At 42.0% G+C, this 16,041-nt stretch overlaps 1 protein-coding gene and 1 pseudogene across 2 annotated transcripts in view; one reads left to right on the top strand and one right to left on the bottom strand.

Annotated features, from left to right (window-relative positions):
- The window catches only part of ZNF236 (zinc finger protein 236), a 147,404-nt gene that overhangs the window by 11,158 nt on the left and 120,205 nt on the right, over nt 1-16,041 (top strand). The gene's annotated exons all lie outside the window — the stretch shown is intronic.
- LOC100587733 lies at nt 1,492-2,350 on the bottom strand (annotated as a pseudogene).

The raw sequence follows: 16,041 nt of genomic DNA, 5'->3' as shown, positions 1-16,041 counted from the left end.
ATGTTTTGAGACTTCAAGATACAGGACTTATACAAATATTGTTAAATTTCCTCCTAGATATTTGATATTTCCTGAAACTATTGTTGATGGTATTTTAAAAATTTCATTTTCTATATATTGCTTATTTATAGAAATACAATTGGTTTTTAAAAATTGATATTGTATCCAAAGTCTTTTACATATTTATTATTTGTAATAGTTTAGCTGTAGATTCTTTTGGAATTTTCTCTATAATCATATTTGTAAATATCAACAGGTTTATTTCTTCATTTCTAATCTTTATCACTTTCGTTACTATTTTTTCTGGCTCATTGTACTGGCTAGGATCTCTTCTATAATGGTGAATAAATGCGGTGAATAAGAGACATTCTTGACTTGTTCCCAACTGCAGGAGGAAAATTTTATATATATATATATATATTTTTTTGACACAGAGTCTCGCTCTTTTGCCCAGGCTGGACTGCAGTGGCAAGATCTCTGCTCACTGCAAGCTCCGCCTCCCGGGTTGACGCCATTCTCCTGCCTCAGCCTCCCAAGTAGCTGGGACTACAGGCGCCTGCCACAGCGCCCGGCTAATTTTTTGTATTTTTTTTAGTAGAGACGGGGTTTCACCGTGTTAGCCAAGATGGTCTTGATCTCCTGACCTCGTGATCCACCCGCCTCGGCCTCCCAGAGTGCTGGGACCACAGGCGTGAGCCACCGCGCCCGGCTGGAAAATTATATTATTAACTAGGGTGCTTGTGTTCTTTTGGGGGGTGGAGGTAGACATTATAAAATTACATAAGTTTTATTTCTATTTTGCTAAGTGTTTTTTATCATAAATGGGTCTTAAATTTTATCATGTTTATTTTGTATTTTTTGTGGTGATCATGTGATTTTTCTTTTATATTTTGTTGATAGGGTGAAAAACATTGATTTTTCTAATGGTAAGCCAAACTTGTATCCCTGGGATACAATCAAACTTGTTATGATGTTATTCTTTTTTGTGTATCTGGATTTGATTTGTACATACTTTATGCTTTTTATATCTGTGTTTATGAGCCACATTGGACTACAATTTTTTTTTTATATTGCCATTCTCAAGTTTTGATATTAGCATTTTGCTGGCTTCATAAAATAGGTTGGGAAGTCTTCCTTTATTTTCTTCTTTCTGTAAGAGTTTATAATAAGGTTGACATTATATTGTTTTTAAATCTTTGGTAGAATTCCCTGTTAGAATCATCTGGGCTTTGAGATTTCTTTGGAGAAATTTTATATTGTTAATTTTTAAAATAATTTTAAAAATAGACATGAGGTCTTGTCCTGTTGTCCAGGCTTGTCTTGAACTCCTAGACTCAGGCAGTCCTCTCACCTCGGCCTCCCAAACTGCTGGGATTACAGGCATGAGCCACCACGCCTAGGCCTTTTGGGGAAAATTTTAAATTGCAGATTCAATTTCTTTAGTATATATAAGACAACTGAAGTTTAAAATTTTACTTTGTGTCAGTTTTGGTAAGTTTTGTTTGTAAGAACCATCTGATGTTTTAAAATTTATTAATAGAACATTATTCATAAGTATCTCTTATTATCTTTTTATGACTGTAAGCTTTGTAGTGATGGCCCTCCTTTTTTCCCTGATGGTGGAGATTGTGCTTTTTCTTATTTTTTTCTTAGTCATGGCAGGGTTTATCAATTTTAACAGTCTTCTCAAAGATCCAAGTTTGGACTTTCAATTCAATTTATAGATGTTTGTTTTATATTCCACTAGTTTCTTCTGTTTATCATTTTCCTCCTTCTACTTTCCTTAGGGTTTTTTTTTCATTTCAAGTTTTAATGAAAGCTTGTATATAAGATTACTTTATTCCTGCATCTACTCAATTGTTTCTTCCTTATATTTGCCCTTTTACTTTTCTACTTGGCGAGATTTGGCTTTCTGTTCAAGGATCTTTTTGCGGTCTTTGTCCAGTTTTAGCCCAGTGATAACCACCTTGCTGGGGTGAATGCCTGTATGCACAGTTGGGGTGAATGTCTATATGCACAGTTGTGCCCTTAGCCTTTTCCCGCTGCACCCGTTCAATGTAGAGGACATATTTCTTCCTGTAAACCCGGACTACTTTGCCAGTTTGCTGACCTTTATCGTGTCCTCGTACAACCTGAACATCATCCTTTCGGATGGGCATGGATCGAACATTGTACTTGTCTCTTAGCTCTTTGGAAAGAAGGGAAGACAAAGTCTTCCTGCCAATGTGAGAAGGTGCATTGAAATGCCTTTCATGGTTGTTACTTTGGTCAGAAGTCACAAAGGGATTGAACTTCATTTGGGCTGCTCCCGCTTCAGTGATGGCCACAAAAGGGAAGAGAACTACATACACACCGCTTCCGGTTCTGTACCTACATTTTATTTTCTGTTTTTTTTTTTTTTCTCAGCTTCTTGATATGGATACTGAACTAATTTTCAGCCTTTCTTACTTTCTAATATCTATATTTAAGGTTGTAGGTATTAAGGCTATTGGCAATTCTACAGTTTTAACTGCATCCACCAAATTTTGATATGGTTTATTCTTGTCTTCACTAAGTTCAAGATTATTTTCTGATTTCTATTGTGAGTTCTCATAAGTTATTGCAAAAGATATGGCCAAATTTTGAAATTACCTTCATTGTTATTGATTTCTAGTTTACTTGGATTGTTGTCAGAGAACTTACCTTGAATTATTTAATTATTTGAAGCCTTCTTGGGTCTTTTCATATTATGTGGTTATATTTGGTAAATGTTCCATGTGCACTTGAAAAGAACATATATCTATTTTTTTCTGTCAGTTACTCAGAAAAGTGTATTAAATATTAAATTCTCCTATGATTGTGAATTTGTCTATTCTTATATTTTGTCAATCTTTATATTTTGAGCTACATTTTTAACCATACAAATTGAAAGATCTTATATTTTCCTGGTATAGTAACCCTTTTATCATTATGAAAGAAGTCATACTTTATATATAGTAATGATTTTTGCCTTAAAGCCTCCTTTGTTTGATATTGGTACACCTGCACTATGACTGCTTTGGTTAGTGTTCTAATAGTGTTTCTTTCTCAATTCTTTTACTTTGTCTTTCTATCCTTATATGTAAGTTGTATCTCTTGCAAGCAGCCTATAGTTAACTTTTCTAAGTATGGCCTGATGATCTTTGTCTTTAATTGGTATGCTGATTTTAAGTACATTTAAGGCTGTTTTGAGACATAGTTTTCTACTTGATTCATCATTGTATATTCCCCTTTCTTTCTTTCTTGCCTCCTTTTGGCTCAATAGAGAGGTATAAATGTCATTTATACCTCTCTGTCCGTTAGCCTGCTATTTATACATTTTTTTGTTTTGTTTTGTTTTGTTTTTGAGATGAAGTCTTGCTCTGTTGCCTAGACTGGAGTGCACTGGCACAATCTTGGCCTACTGCAACCTCCGCCTCCTGGGTTTAAGCGATTCTCCTGCCTCAGCCTCCCGAGTAGCTGGGATTACAGGCGCCCACCACCACGCCCAGCTAATTTTTGTATTTTTAGTAGAGACAGGGTTTCACCATGTTGGCCAGGCTGGTCTTGAACTTCTGACCTTGTGATCTGCCCACCTCGGCCTCCCAAAGTGCTGGGATTACAGGTGTGAGCCACCACGCCTGGCCTATACAGTCTTTATAATTTTTTTTTTCTTTGAGGCAGTGTCTCACTCTTTGAGTTGCCCAGGCTGGAGTGCAGTGGTGCGAGCATAGCTCATTGCAGCCCCAAACCCCTGGGCGCAAGTGATTCTCCTGCCTCAGTCTCCCAAGTAGCTGGGACTACAGGTGCCCACCACCATGCCTGGCTAAATTTTTATGTTTTATTTTTTAAAGACAGAATCTTGCTATGTTGCCCTTAAACTACTGGCCTCAAATTATCCTCCTGCCTTAGCATCCCAAGTAGCTGGGACTGCAGGTGTGAGCCACCATGCCTGGCCCTTTTCTCCTTCTTGATAGTGCCCTTTGATTCACAAAGGTTTTATTTTCATTTATTTGTTTATTTATTTATTTATTTATTTATTATTATTATTTTTTGAGATAGAGTTTTGCTCTGTCGCCCAAGCTAGAGTGTAGTGGCGCGATCTCGGCTCACTGCAAGCTCCACTTCCCGGGTTCGTGCCATTCTGCTGCCTCAGCCTCCCGAGTAGCTGGGACTACAGGCGCCTGCCACGGGGCCCAGCTAATTTTTTGTATTTTTAGTAGAGGTGGAGTTTCACCATGTTAGCCAGGATAGTCTCAATCTCCTGACCTCTTGATCCACCGGCCTCGGCCTCCCAAAGTGCTGGGATTACAGGCGTGAGCCACTGCGCCCGGCCTATTTATTTGTTTTTTTGAGACACAGTCTTGCTCTGATGCCCAGGCTGGAGTGCAGTGGTGCAGTCTCGGCTCACTGCAACCTCTGCCTTCCAGGTTCAAGCGATTCTCGTGCCTCAGCCTCTGGAGTAGCTGGGATTGCAAGCGTGTGCCACCACCCCTGGCTAATTTTTGTATTTTTAGTAGAGATGGGGTTTTGCCATGTTGGCCAGGCTGGTCTCGAACTCCTGGCCTCAAGTGATCTGCCCCCCGCTCAGCCTCCCAAAGTGCTGGAATTAAAGGCATGAGCCACCATGCCTAGCCTTCACAAAAGTTTTAAATTTTAATAGAGTGCAATTTGTGTTTGTTTCCTCCTGGTTATTTGTAGCTTTTCGTGTCAAATTTAAGACACTGTTGCCAAATCCATAGTCACGAAGCTTGTCCCTTATGTTTTTCTTGTAGGAGATTTATAATTTTAGTCGTTAAATTGAAGTCTTTGATCTGATTTAATTTTTGTATATGGTATGAGGTGAAGGTCTGAATTCCTTTTTTTCTTTTTCTTTTTTTTTTTTTTTTTTCTTTTTGAGACAGAGTTTCACTCTTGTTGCCCAGGCTGGAGTGCAGTGGTGGAATCTCAGCTCACTGCAACCTCTGCCTCCCAGGTTCAAGCAATTCTCTTGCCTCAGACTTCTGAGTAGCTGGGATTACAAGCGTGTACCACCACGCCTGGCTAATTTTTTATTTTAGGAGAGACAGGGTTTCACCATGTTGGCCAGGCTGGTCTTGAACTCCTGATGTCAGTCCATCTGCCCGCCTCAGCCTCCCAAAGTGCTGGGATTACAGGCGTGAGCCATCACGCCTGGCTTTGAATTCAGTTTTTAACCTGCGTATATCCACTTTGGCTAGAACTGTTTATTGCCTCATTGAATGGTACTGGCATTCTTGTTAAAAATCAATGGATGATAAATATATGTGTTTACTGCTGAACTCTCACTAGTGTCTCTGTCCTTTTGCCAATATCATACTGTTTTGATGTGTCAATGATACTTTATATCAAGACACATTAAAACGGATAGATAGCCATTAGAATTAGTTATTTGTGTATCACTTAACGTCACCTCACAAATTGTTGGTGGTACATGTCATATTTAGAAGACACTGCACATTTTTAGGAAATATATACTTTTGCATCATTGGGCAGCAAACTAGCCTCAAATACTCATCACATTTATCAGCTTGAAAATGCTTGGCAGAGAACATTCAGTGGATGGGTTAAAAACATATGGAGTGAAGTGCATTGATCTTGGGCACAGAAGTCAGAAAGAGACAACTGTCTTTATTGTGTTAATTTTCATCAAGTTATTATTTAGGAGAACAACCAGTCTTTCTATCCCATGACTAAGACAAAGGGCCTTATCAGCTTTAGGGAGATTATGGTTAAGTAAATATTAGAGCTTTTTACTGTAGAAAATAATGCATAGTGGCTGGGTGCGGTGGCTCACGCTTGTAATCCCAGCACTTTGGGAGGCCAAGGCGGGCGGATCATGAGGTCAGGAGATCGAGACCACGGTGAAACCCCGTCTCTACTAAAAGTATAAAAAATTAGCCGGGCGTGGTGGCGGGCACCTGTAGTCCCAGCTACTTGGAGAGGCTGAGGCAGGAGAATGGCGTGAACCTGGGAGGCGGAGCTTGCAGTGAGCCGAGATTGCGCCACTGCACTCCAGCCTGGGCGACAAAGAGAGACTCCGTCTCAAAAAAAAAAAAAAGAAAAAGAAAATAATGCATAGTGCATGTAAACCTTTAATGCCTTTATTTCTCAGGGACTTCACTGTGGTGGGAGGAGTACTGTGACCTGTGGAAAGTCGTGGAAATTTCAGGGATTGCAGTCGTGATGGCTGTGATTCCAGATGGAGTCATAGTTTACAGTTTAGTGCAGGAGTTGGCAAGTATTCTTTATGTCAAGGGTCAGATGGTAAATGTTTTAGGCGTTGTAGGTTGTACGGCCTCTGTCGTGACTACTCAGATCTGCTATATGCCTGAGTTTCAGCAAACCTTTGTGTACCAAAAAAGGCTAGGCCATAGTTACTTGACTCCCAATCTAGAGGAAAAGACAGGAAGAGAAAAGAAAGTTATGTATTATGGCACTTTACTTTTGAGTAAACTATATTGATATATAACACACAGAGAAGAACAGAAATTGTGGTTGGCTCAATGAATTTTTCACAAAGAGAACTCACTTATGTAGTCAGTGCCTAGATTAAGAAAGAAGACATTAGTGCCACCCTAAGAAATCTTCACTGTGCTCCATCCCAGTAAGGACCCTCCTCGTTGCAACTAGCCACTTTCCTGATTTCTGACAACATAGGTTAGTTTTGCCTGTTTGTTGAACTTTTTAGATAAAATGAAACCATGCAGATTGTTTTCTTACGTCTGGCTTCTTTTGGTAAAAATGTGACCCTTGTCCGTGTTTTCATGTAGAGCAGAAGTTTGCTCATTCTCACTGTTTGATAGTATTCCATTGTAAAATCTGCTCCAACATATTTGCCCGTTCTGTCGTTGGAGGGCATTTGTGTTGTTTTTTTGTTGCTGCTGTTATAAATTGTGCTACTGTGAATGCTTTAAACTTGGCTTTTTGGTGCACATACATACACATTTCTGTTGTAGATGTACCTAGGAGTGGAACTGCTGGATTATAAGTTATGCATGTATTTAGCTTTAGTTGATGCTGCTCAATAGCTTTCAAGAGTGGCTATAGCAATTTTCATGCCCTCTGGCAATATATGAGATTTCCAGTTACTTAATTTCCTCATCAGTCTGTGGTATTGTCTGTCTTTTTAGTTGTAGCCATCTGATGGGTGTGCACCTTAAAAAGTATTTTAAAAGTTATTTCACATTTATTATATAACTTGGATCTTAACAACCCTGTGAGTAGGTAGGACAGAAATCATTATCCTTATCTTTGGGTGAAGAATCAGGCTGATAGAGTTTATTTGGCTTGCTGGAGACTCACAACTCATAACTTGGCAGGAATGAGACTCACCCTCAAGTTGTGTGACTCCAAGTGCCGTATTTATCAGTGTCTTCCCAGTCTCTGCTGTGTATCTGTATTTTGATGTACAGATATCCATCTTTCAAGATGCATGTTTTACTGAAAATGGGGACAGAATCTCAGAATGGGCTCTCCACAGTTCTCTGTGGCGCTCTTTAGCTCTACTTTATCTAAAAGTTAATACCTGTGTTGTTTTGATGTTCACACAAATTGTATGTTTGTAGAGGTGAAAACAGAATAATGACAGCAAACAAAATAAATTATGTTATATATAGAAAATTAGTTTTTTGCATTGTCAACGGAAGCACTCTACTTTGCAATATGCTGCTGGATCATTTTCAGAAAGGCCCCGTTACTTTCAGATCCTGAGCCTAGAATTCTTAGAGTTCTGGTTAAAGGTGAGGCTATAGGCACTTGAGGTGTTATTTTGTTATAATTTAATATGCTGTGGTTTTTTAAATTTGGGTAATGTGTGTGTATTGCATGAACATCTACCCAAGTTTACAGTCTTTCTTTGGAAATACAAATTTACAGGTAGTAAAGCAAGTATTTCAAAGGGGATTGATGTTTCTTTAAAAAATGAGGGAGACCGGCTGGGTGCGGTGGCTCACGGCTGGGTGCAGTGGCTCACGCCTGTGATCCCAGCACTTTGGGAGGCCGAGGCGGGCGGATCACCTGAAGTTGGGAGTTAGAGACCAGCCTGACCAACATGGTGAAACCCCCTCTCTACTAAATATACAAAATTAGCCAGGCGTGGTGGCACATGCCTGTAATCCCAGCTTCTCAGAAGGCTGAGGCAGGAGAATCACTTGAACCCAGGAGGTGGAGGTTGCGGTGAGCTGAGATTGTGCCATTGCACTCCAGCCTGGGCAACAAGAGTGAAACTCTGTCTCAAAAAAAAAAAAAAAAAAAAAAAAAAGAGGGAAACATTAATAACATTAAGCATGAAAAGAAAGAGTTTACACGAATACAACGAATACATACAGATACTGACAAAATTAGCATTGAAAGAACACCTGGGTAAAGGTGAACTTTTTTTTTTTTTTTTTTGAGACAGAGTCTTGCTCTGTCGCTCAGGCTGGAGTGCAGTGACGCGATCTTGGCTCACTGCAACCTCCGCCTCCCAGGTTCAAGTGATTCTTCTTTACTGCAACCTGTTTTATCAGCAAGGTCTTTATAACGTGTGTGTGTGTGTGTGTGTGTGTGTGTGTGTGTGTGTGTGTGTGTGTGTGTTTTTCTTGAGATAGAGTCTTGCTCTATCGCCCAGGCTGGAGTGCAGTGGTGTGATCTCGGCTCACTGCAACCTCCGCCTCCCGGGTTCAAGCGATTCTCCTGCCTCAGCCTCCTGAGTAGCTGGGATTACAGGCATGTGCCACCACACCCGGCTAAGTTTTGTATTTTTAGTAGAGACAAGGTTTCACCATGTTGGTCAGGCTGGTCTCTAACTCCTGACCTCGTGATCTGCCCACCTCGGCCTCCCAAAGTGCTGGGATTACAGGTGTGAGCCACCGCACTTGGCCTCATTTTTGTATTTTTAGTAGAGACCAGGTTTCACCATGTTGGCAAGGTTGGTCTTGAACCCCTGACCTTAGGTGATCCACCTGCCTTGGCCTTCCAAAGTGTTGGATTACAGGCGTGAGCCTCCGTGCCCGGCCAGGTGAATCTCTTCTTGGAAAACAGTCTGCTGTAAGAATATGAGCGAACCGACACTATTAAGGACCATTTAATGAGTTTTTGAACAGATATTTATCATGTCACAGTTATATTTCATACATTTATTATGGCAAATACCAAAGTTTTGGAATATAATTGTTTCATTGAAACTACTTATGCCTTTGATAATTGGGTACTTTGGCTTGGCTCTTAATTGAATAAACAGTCTTAGGCTTACATATTAGTATACATCCTTGCTGATAAAATCCAAATTTGTCTATTGTTTTTACACTAGGCTCAAAGTAGCAACTGGGTTTTTTTTTTTTTTTTTCCTGAGATGGAGTTTTACTCTTGTCATCCAGGCTGGAGTGCAGTGGCACGATCTCGGCTCACTGCAACCTCTGCCTCCCAGGTTCAAGCCATTCTTCTGCCTCAGCCTCCTGAGTAGCTTGTATTACAGGCACAGGCCACCATGCCAGGCTAATTTTTTTTTTATTTTTAGTAGAGACAGGGTTTTGCCATGTTGGCCAGGTTGGTCTGGAACCCTTGACCTCAGGTGATCTGCCTGCCTCGGCCTCCCAAAGTGCTGGGATTACAGGCATAAGCCACCGTGCCTGGCCCAGCAACTGGGGTCTTATCTCAGAAGCCATTATCTTAAGAGGAGTGGAAGCAAAATTAATTAGAGTATCCTGGATTATTAATTGAAAATTATTACTAGCTATGCCGCTGGTTTAATTATGTGATTTTGACTAAGTGGCTTAATTTCTCTGGGTGTTAGTTTTCTTATCCACAAGGGCATGGACAATATGACTGGCCTTCCCCCCACCTCCCATAAAGTTTATTTTATTTCTTTTATGTTTAATTCTTTTTTGTTAATACGTTATCACCATTCAACCTTCACCCATGATAATTATGTACCTCTCCCTTACCAGCCACCATTCCCAGTCAGATAGTTGCCTTTTTCACAGGGAACCAATGCTACTTTTTTTCTGTAGTTTTACAGGAACATTTTTTGAATATACAAGCAAATGCATGGTATATCTCTGCTCCACCCCCCACAACTTTTTTTTTTTTTAAGAAGTGATACCATAGCCTGGTGTGATGGCTCACGCCTGTGATCCCAGCACTTTGGGAGGCCGAGGTGGGTGGATCACCTGAGGTCGGGAGTTCGAGACCAGCCTGACCAACATGGAGAAACTCCATCTCTACTAAAAATACAAAATTAGCTGGGTGTGGTGGCACATGCCTGTAATCCCAGCTACTCGGGAGGCTGAGGCAGGAGAATCGCTTGAACCCGGGAGGTGGAGGTTGCGGTGAGCAGAGATTGCGCCATTGCACTCCAGCCTGGGCAACAAGAGTGAAACTCCATCTCAAAAAAAAAAAAAAAAAAAAAAAAAGCAATACCGTTCAGAACATATTACTTTTCCTGTTGAATACAGGTTAGGGATGAATTTTCCATATGAGTTACATTTCATTTCCATTTGAGTACCCGCTTATGAGTAAATACATTTGAATAGATAATTGGTAAAATTCAGAAAGGACAGGAGTCTTCTCTGGTTCTCCCAGCTTCTCAGTGCAGGTGCTTTTGAGTGACAGGTGAGAGCTCCTTCTTGGAAGAAAGCAGGTGCCTGTGGCTGGTGCTGTTACCCAGTCCGAGCATTTGGTTTTCTGAGGGACTCTACAAAGAAAATAATGCAGACTTATTTCAGCCGGCTCCTGGGAACAACCACATGGCCCAGGTATGTGTGTATAAAATAAGAATAGTCAAAGGGTACTTAACAAGCTGGAAAAAGATTAAATCTAACGTAGGCAGTTTTGAGGTGGAGGGCATGAGCCGGTGAGGCTGAAAGGTGAGAATCAGATAAATTGGTTTTGGGAGCTTCAGACAACTGGGAAGAGGTTAAAAAAAAAAAAGCCATTAGCGCCTATCTATCTCCAAATATTTAATGTGTATTTATTAGGTACAGATTACATGCCAGGCTTTGTGAAGCAGAAAAGGCTCCAGGATCCAAACACTTCGGAGTTTCACCTGATAAAGTCCAGCTGTGTTAAAACCTAAATGCTGACAAATGTGGGAGGAGCAGTAGAAACAGGGAAGAAAGTAGAAGGGAGTTTTAAATAAAAGTAAAGAAGAGGCTGGGCACAGTGGCTCATGCCTGTAATCCCAGCACTTTGGGAGGCAGAGGTGGGCGGATCATGAGGTCAGGAGTTCGAGACCATCCTGACTAACACGGTGAAACCCTGTCTCTACTAAAAATACAAAAATTAGCCCGGCATGGTGGTGTGCGCCTTTAGTCCCAGCTACTCAGGAGGCTGAGGCAGGAGAATCACTTGAACCCGGGAAGTGGAGGTTGCAGTGAGCCAAGATTGCACCACTGCACTCCAGTCTGGGCTACAGAGGGAGACTCCATCTCAAAAAAAAAAAGTAAAGAAGAGGCCAGGCGCAGTGGCTCACACCTGTAATCCCAGCACAGGGAAGAAGATAGAAGGGAGTTTTAAATAAAAGTAAAGAAGAGGCTGGGCTGAGTGGTTCATGCCTGTAATCCCAGCACAGGGAAGAAGGTAGAAGGGAGTTTTAAATTAAAGCGGGTGCAGTGTCCTACGCCTGTAATCCCAGCACTTTGGGAGGCCGAGGCGGCGTCAGGAGCTTGAGACCAGCCTAACCAGTGTGGCGAAACCCTGTCTCTACTAAAAATGCAAAAATTAGCCGGGCATGGTGGCACATGCCTGTAATCCCAGCTACTCCAGAGACTGAGGCAGGAGAATCGCTTGAACTTGGGAGGCGGAGGTTGCAGTGAGTGGAGATCACACCACTGAACTCCAGCCTGGGTGACAGAGTGAGACTCCATCTCAAAAAAAAAGGAAAAGTAGAGAAAAGATGGTAGAGATGACCTAAAGTGGTAGCAATTTGGAGTGGCCTGATGCCTGTCAGGTGTTCCAGGCATACTTGTGACGACAGCATCTGGTCTCAGGATGAGAGGGTGGGAGCAGTGTGGGTGCCTGGCCAGAGGGCTGTTGTCTTGGAGGAGTAGTGGGTGACGGAGTAGGGTTCTGAGCGTGGTGCACACTGAGAGCAGAGTGAGGAAGATCAACCATATTTTAGAACAATTTTTATTCAAAATGTAAAAACAAAAACATAAAAAGCCTGGGGGTTAGGTCAGTTATTTTAGAAAGTACTCAGAAACTGAAACTGTTATATCTCTCATTTTAATATGAAATACATCATTAACATTTATGGATAACTGAGATTTTAAATGCACACTGCTTAAGAGTTTGTCATAAGAGGCCAATTTGAGTTAAATCCATGGAATGCTATAAATGCAGTAAGTTTTGTTGGAACTTGGCATCCAGTAGACATTTTGTATAAATCAATGTAGGGTCTCTAGGTGGGGAATAAAAGACCTTTGCCATTAAGATTTAGCTGGTTAGCCTGATTGCTGGGCCTGATCGGGGTAGAAGAGCAATTTTTAAGATCGCTTATCTGGTTCCAAGTCATGACAAACCAGGCCTGAATACAGTCATGGAATAGAAGGATTATGGAGTGATGGGTAGGGCATTGAATAAAGAGATGGCCGTGGTCCTAAGTTATTGGCAGGCCCTTGTCCCAGTAGCTACAGGAAACATTGTCTTATTTATTCCGCACAACTCTGAGATAGGCTTTCTTATTTTTGGGGTGGTAGACAGCTATTATTCTATTTAGAATATTTATGTAAAGCCTTAAACTGATTTTGAAACTAGTCTCTACTTAAGGCAAACAAAGCTGCTCATTTTCTGATCATTGTGCAATCAGTTTTTGTTTAATTTGGTAGTTTAAAGTTCTTGGTAGCAGAAAGAGTGAATAATTAAAGCAAACAGTGGTCATATTTTTATGTGTGAGGTGGCTGTGTGGGTAAACTGCCTTGGAATTCTATGTATGCACCCCCTGTGTACAGTGAACTCTTACAGTAACCTACCCTCTGTCTTCTTAGGGGGCAGAAACACATAGCTGAAAAGTACTGTTCTAGATCTTAGATTTGATAACAGTTAAATGCAGGCAGCTTTGTGCATATTTTGGTTTGTGTGTTTGTGCATGAGTGGCAGAGAATACCTATTCTGACTTGGGAGGCATTAGGAATGTCTGCTGCTAAAAACCTCAAGTCCTTCTTTTAGCTGCCTTTAAGAAAAAATGCAGCTGGGGCTGGGCACGGTGGCTCATGGCTGTAATCCCAGCACTTTGGGAGGCAGAGGCGGGTGGATCACGAGGTCAGGAGCTCGAGACCAGCCTGAACAACGTGGTGAAACCCCGTCTCTACTAAAAATACAACAATTAGCCAGGCGTGGTGGCGCACACCTGTAATCCCAGCTACTTGGGAGGCTGAGGCAGGAGAATCACTTGAACCCGGGAGGTGAAGGTTGCAGTGAGCGGAGACCACACCATTGCACTCCAGCCTGGGCAACAGAGTGAGACTCCATCTTAAAAAAAAAAAAAAAATTCAGCTATCCCCCAGAAGGCCATCCCATGAAGAGGCGGTCATTCATTTGATCACATCTTTCTTTTTTTTTTTTTTTTTTTTTTTTGAGACGGAGTCTTGCTCTGTCGCCCAGGCTGGAGTGCAGTGGCGCGATCTCGGCTCACTGCAAGCTCCGCCTCCCGGGGTTCACGCCATTCTCCTGCCTCAGCCTCCCGAGTAGCTGGGACTACAGGCGCCCGCCAACACGCCCGGCTAATTTTTTGTATTTTTTAGTAGAGACGGGGTTTCACCGTGTTAGCCAGGATGGTCTCGATCCCCTGACCTCGTGATCCGCCCGCCTCGGCCTCCCAAAGTGCTGGGATTACAGGCTTGAGCCACCGCGCCCGGCCCTTGATCACATCTTTCTTTGATCACTGGTCTCCTAATGGATTTGATGACCTCTGTGTCTGCAGAGACCCCTGCACAATGGAGGTGTGTGGAGACATGTGTGCATATGTGCAGGTGTGGGTATGCTGTTCCAGCAGGGTCCACAGTCTCCTGCAGCCTAGCTGGGGCTCCTCTCAGTTAAAAGCCCCTTATCTAAGGATGCATTAATTAAAGACTGTCTCTTTTTAAAAAATAGAGACAGTCTTGCTATATTGCCCAGACTGGTCTCAAACTCCTGGCCTCAAGCAGTTCTTCTGCCTCCACCTTCCAAAGTGCTGGCATTACAGGCATGAGCCACCACGCCCAGCCAGGATGCATTAATTTAATAGACCTCTTTCTGAACAACAGATATTTTGGGGACCAGAAATTTGAATGAACTTGAAGGCATGATGGACCAAAGGTGTTATTTGAGGCCTGGGACACTGCCCAGAAAGGGCCGACTCTGAGCAGAAGGAAAGCAAGCGAAGTGGGGACAGTGGAGGTCACCATGTCGTGGCAGGGAGGTGTCAGGGTGGAAGGTGCTTCCGCAGAGCGAAGGGAACTGGCTGCCTGTACAAAGGTGTGCCCCTAGGCAGAGCAAGAGTCTAGACCGCCATTGGGTTTCAAAATTATGCTCAGTGTGGAAACTAAACCATGTTGTTGTTTTTAAACAATTTTCCAGTCATACTTTAATTTGAATTATTGTTTTAAGTTTGTGTCTGAACCAAATTAATACTGCGTTATATCACTGTTTGGAAGAAGAGACTTACTGAAATAATAATTATTTTTTGAGTTTGTTAAGGTGCAAAGTCTTGCTTCTTAAGATAACTCTTTTTCTGGAAAAGTCTTAATTCATAAGTAAAGCAACAACATTTTTCTTTCTTTTTTTTTTTTTTTGAGACGGAGCCTCCCTCTGTTGCCCAGGCTGAAGTGCAGTGGTACAATCTCGGCTCACTGCAACCTCTGCCTCCTGGGTTCAAGCGATTCTCCTGCCTCAGCCTCCCTGGTAGCTGGGATTACAGGTGTGCACCATCAAGCCCGGCTAATTTTTGTATTTTTCGCAGAGAAAAATACATGGCTGGTCTCAAACTCCTGACTTCTGGTGATCCGCCCACCTTGGGCTCCCAGAGTGCTGGAATTACAGGCATGAGCCACTGCGCCCGGCCTCAACATCATTTTTCAATTTTAAATGGATATTCCATGTCTCCTAGGGTTTTATCTATCAATTTCAGTTAATTCCTTCTCATTTTTGGGCAGCATATTAAGTAGTTTCAACATAGAGGCTGTAAAAATTGTTTTATCATCCTGAGATAGTGTTTTAATTTTGCATTTCAGAAATTAAGTTGAGGAGCTCTTTTATTAATGTACTCAGCCTTTAGGTTAAAACACTTGTAACTGTGTTCTGAAAACCCAGTTTTCAACAGACATTTTGTCTCTTCCTAACCTCGAAGCTATTTTTTTTACCATACTACACAGTTTTCCAAGGGAATTGTATATCAATTGCTAGGGGCCCAGCAATCATTTTATTTTATTTTATTTTATTTTTATTAATTTTTTTTTGAGACGGAGTCTCGCCCTGTCCCCCCAGGCTGGATGGAGTGCAGTGGCCCGATCTCAGCTCACTGCAAGCTCCGCCTCCCAGGTTCACGCCTTTCTCCTGCCTCAGCCTCCCGAGTAGCTGGGACTACAGGCGCCCAACACCATGCCCGGTTGATTTTTTTTTTTTTTGTATTTTTAGTAGAGACAGGGTTTCACCTTGTTAGCCAGGACGGTCTTGATCTCCTGACCTTGTGATCTGCCTGCCTCGGCCTCCCGCCTCCCAAAGTGCTGGGACTATAGGCGTGAGCCCCGCGCCCGGCCCCCACAATCATTTGATTTGGGCCTGGGAAGTCATAAAACATTTGCTGTTCATTTTAGTGTAGAAATTTTGAAAGTTTCGTCTTTGAACAGGATGTGAATATAGTTAAGAATAAATGGAATAAAAACTATGCATATCTTTTTCTTAGTAGACTCACTTTTTATGTATGAAGTTGCAGTCTTTTGAATTGCATTGTGTTTCTTGAAGCCGGAGTTTGCCTTTCTCAAGGTTCTGCAGAATAATGTTTGCAGCTGTTGCTGACTTCCTCCACCCTGTCTCTGTGCCCCTCCCTCGTGGGCTTCACTTACCTCCTGT

This window comes from Nomascus leucogenys, chromosome 4 (genome assembly GCF_006542625.1).
Source record: "Nomascus leucogenys isolate Asia chromosome 4, Asia_NLE_v1, whole genome shotgun sequence".
NCBI lineage: Eukaryota > Metazoa > Chordata > Mammalia > Primates > Hylobatidae > Nomascus > Nomascus leucogenys.
Note: the sequence above shows the minus strand (reverse complement) of the source record. Positions and strands in the feature narration are given on the sequence as shown.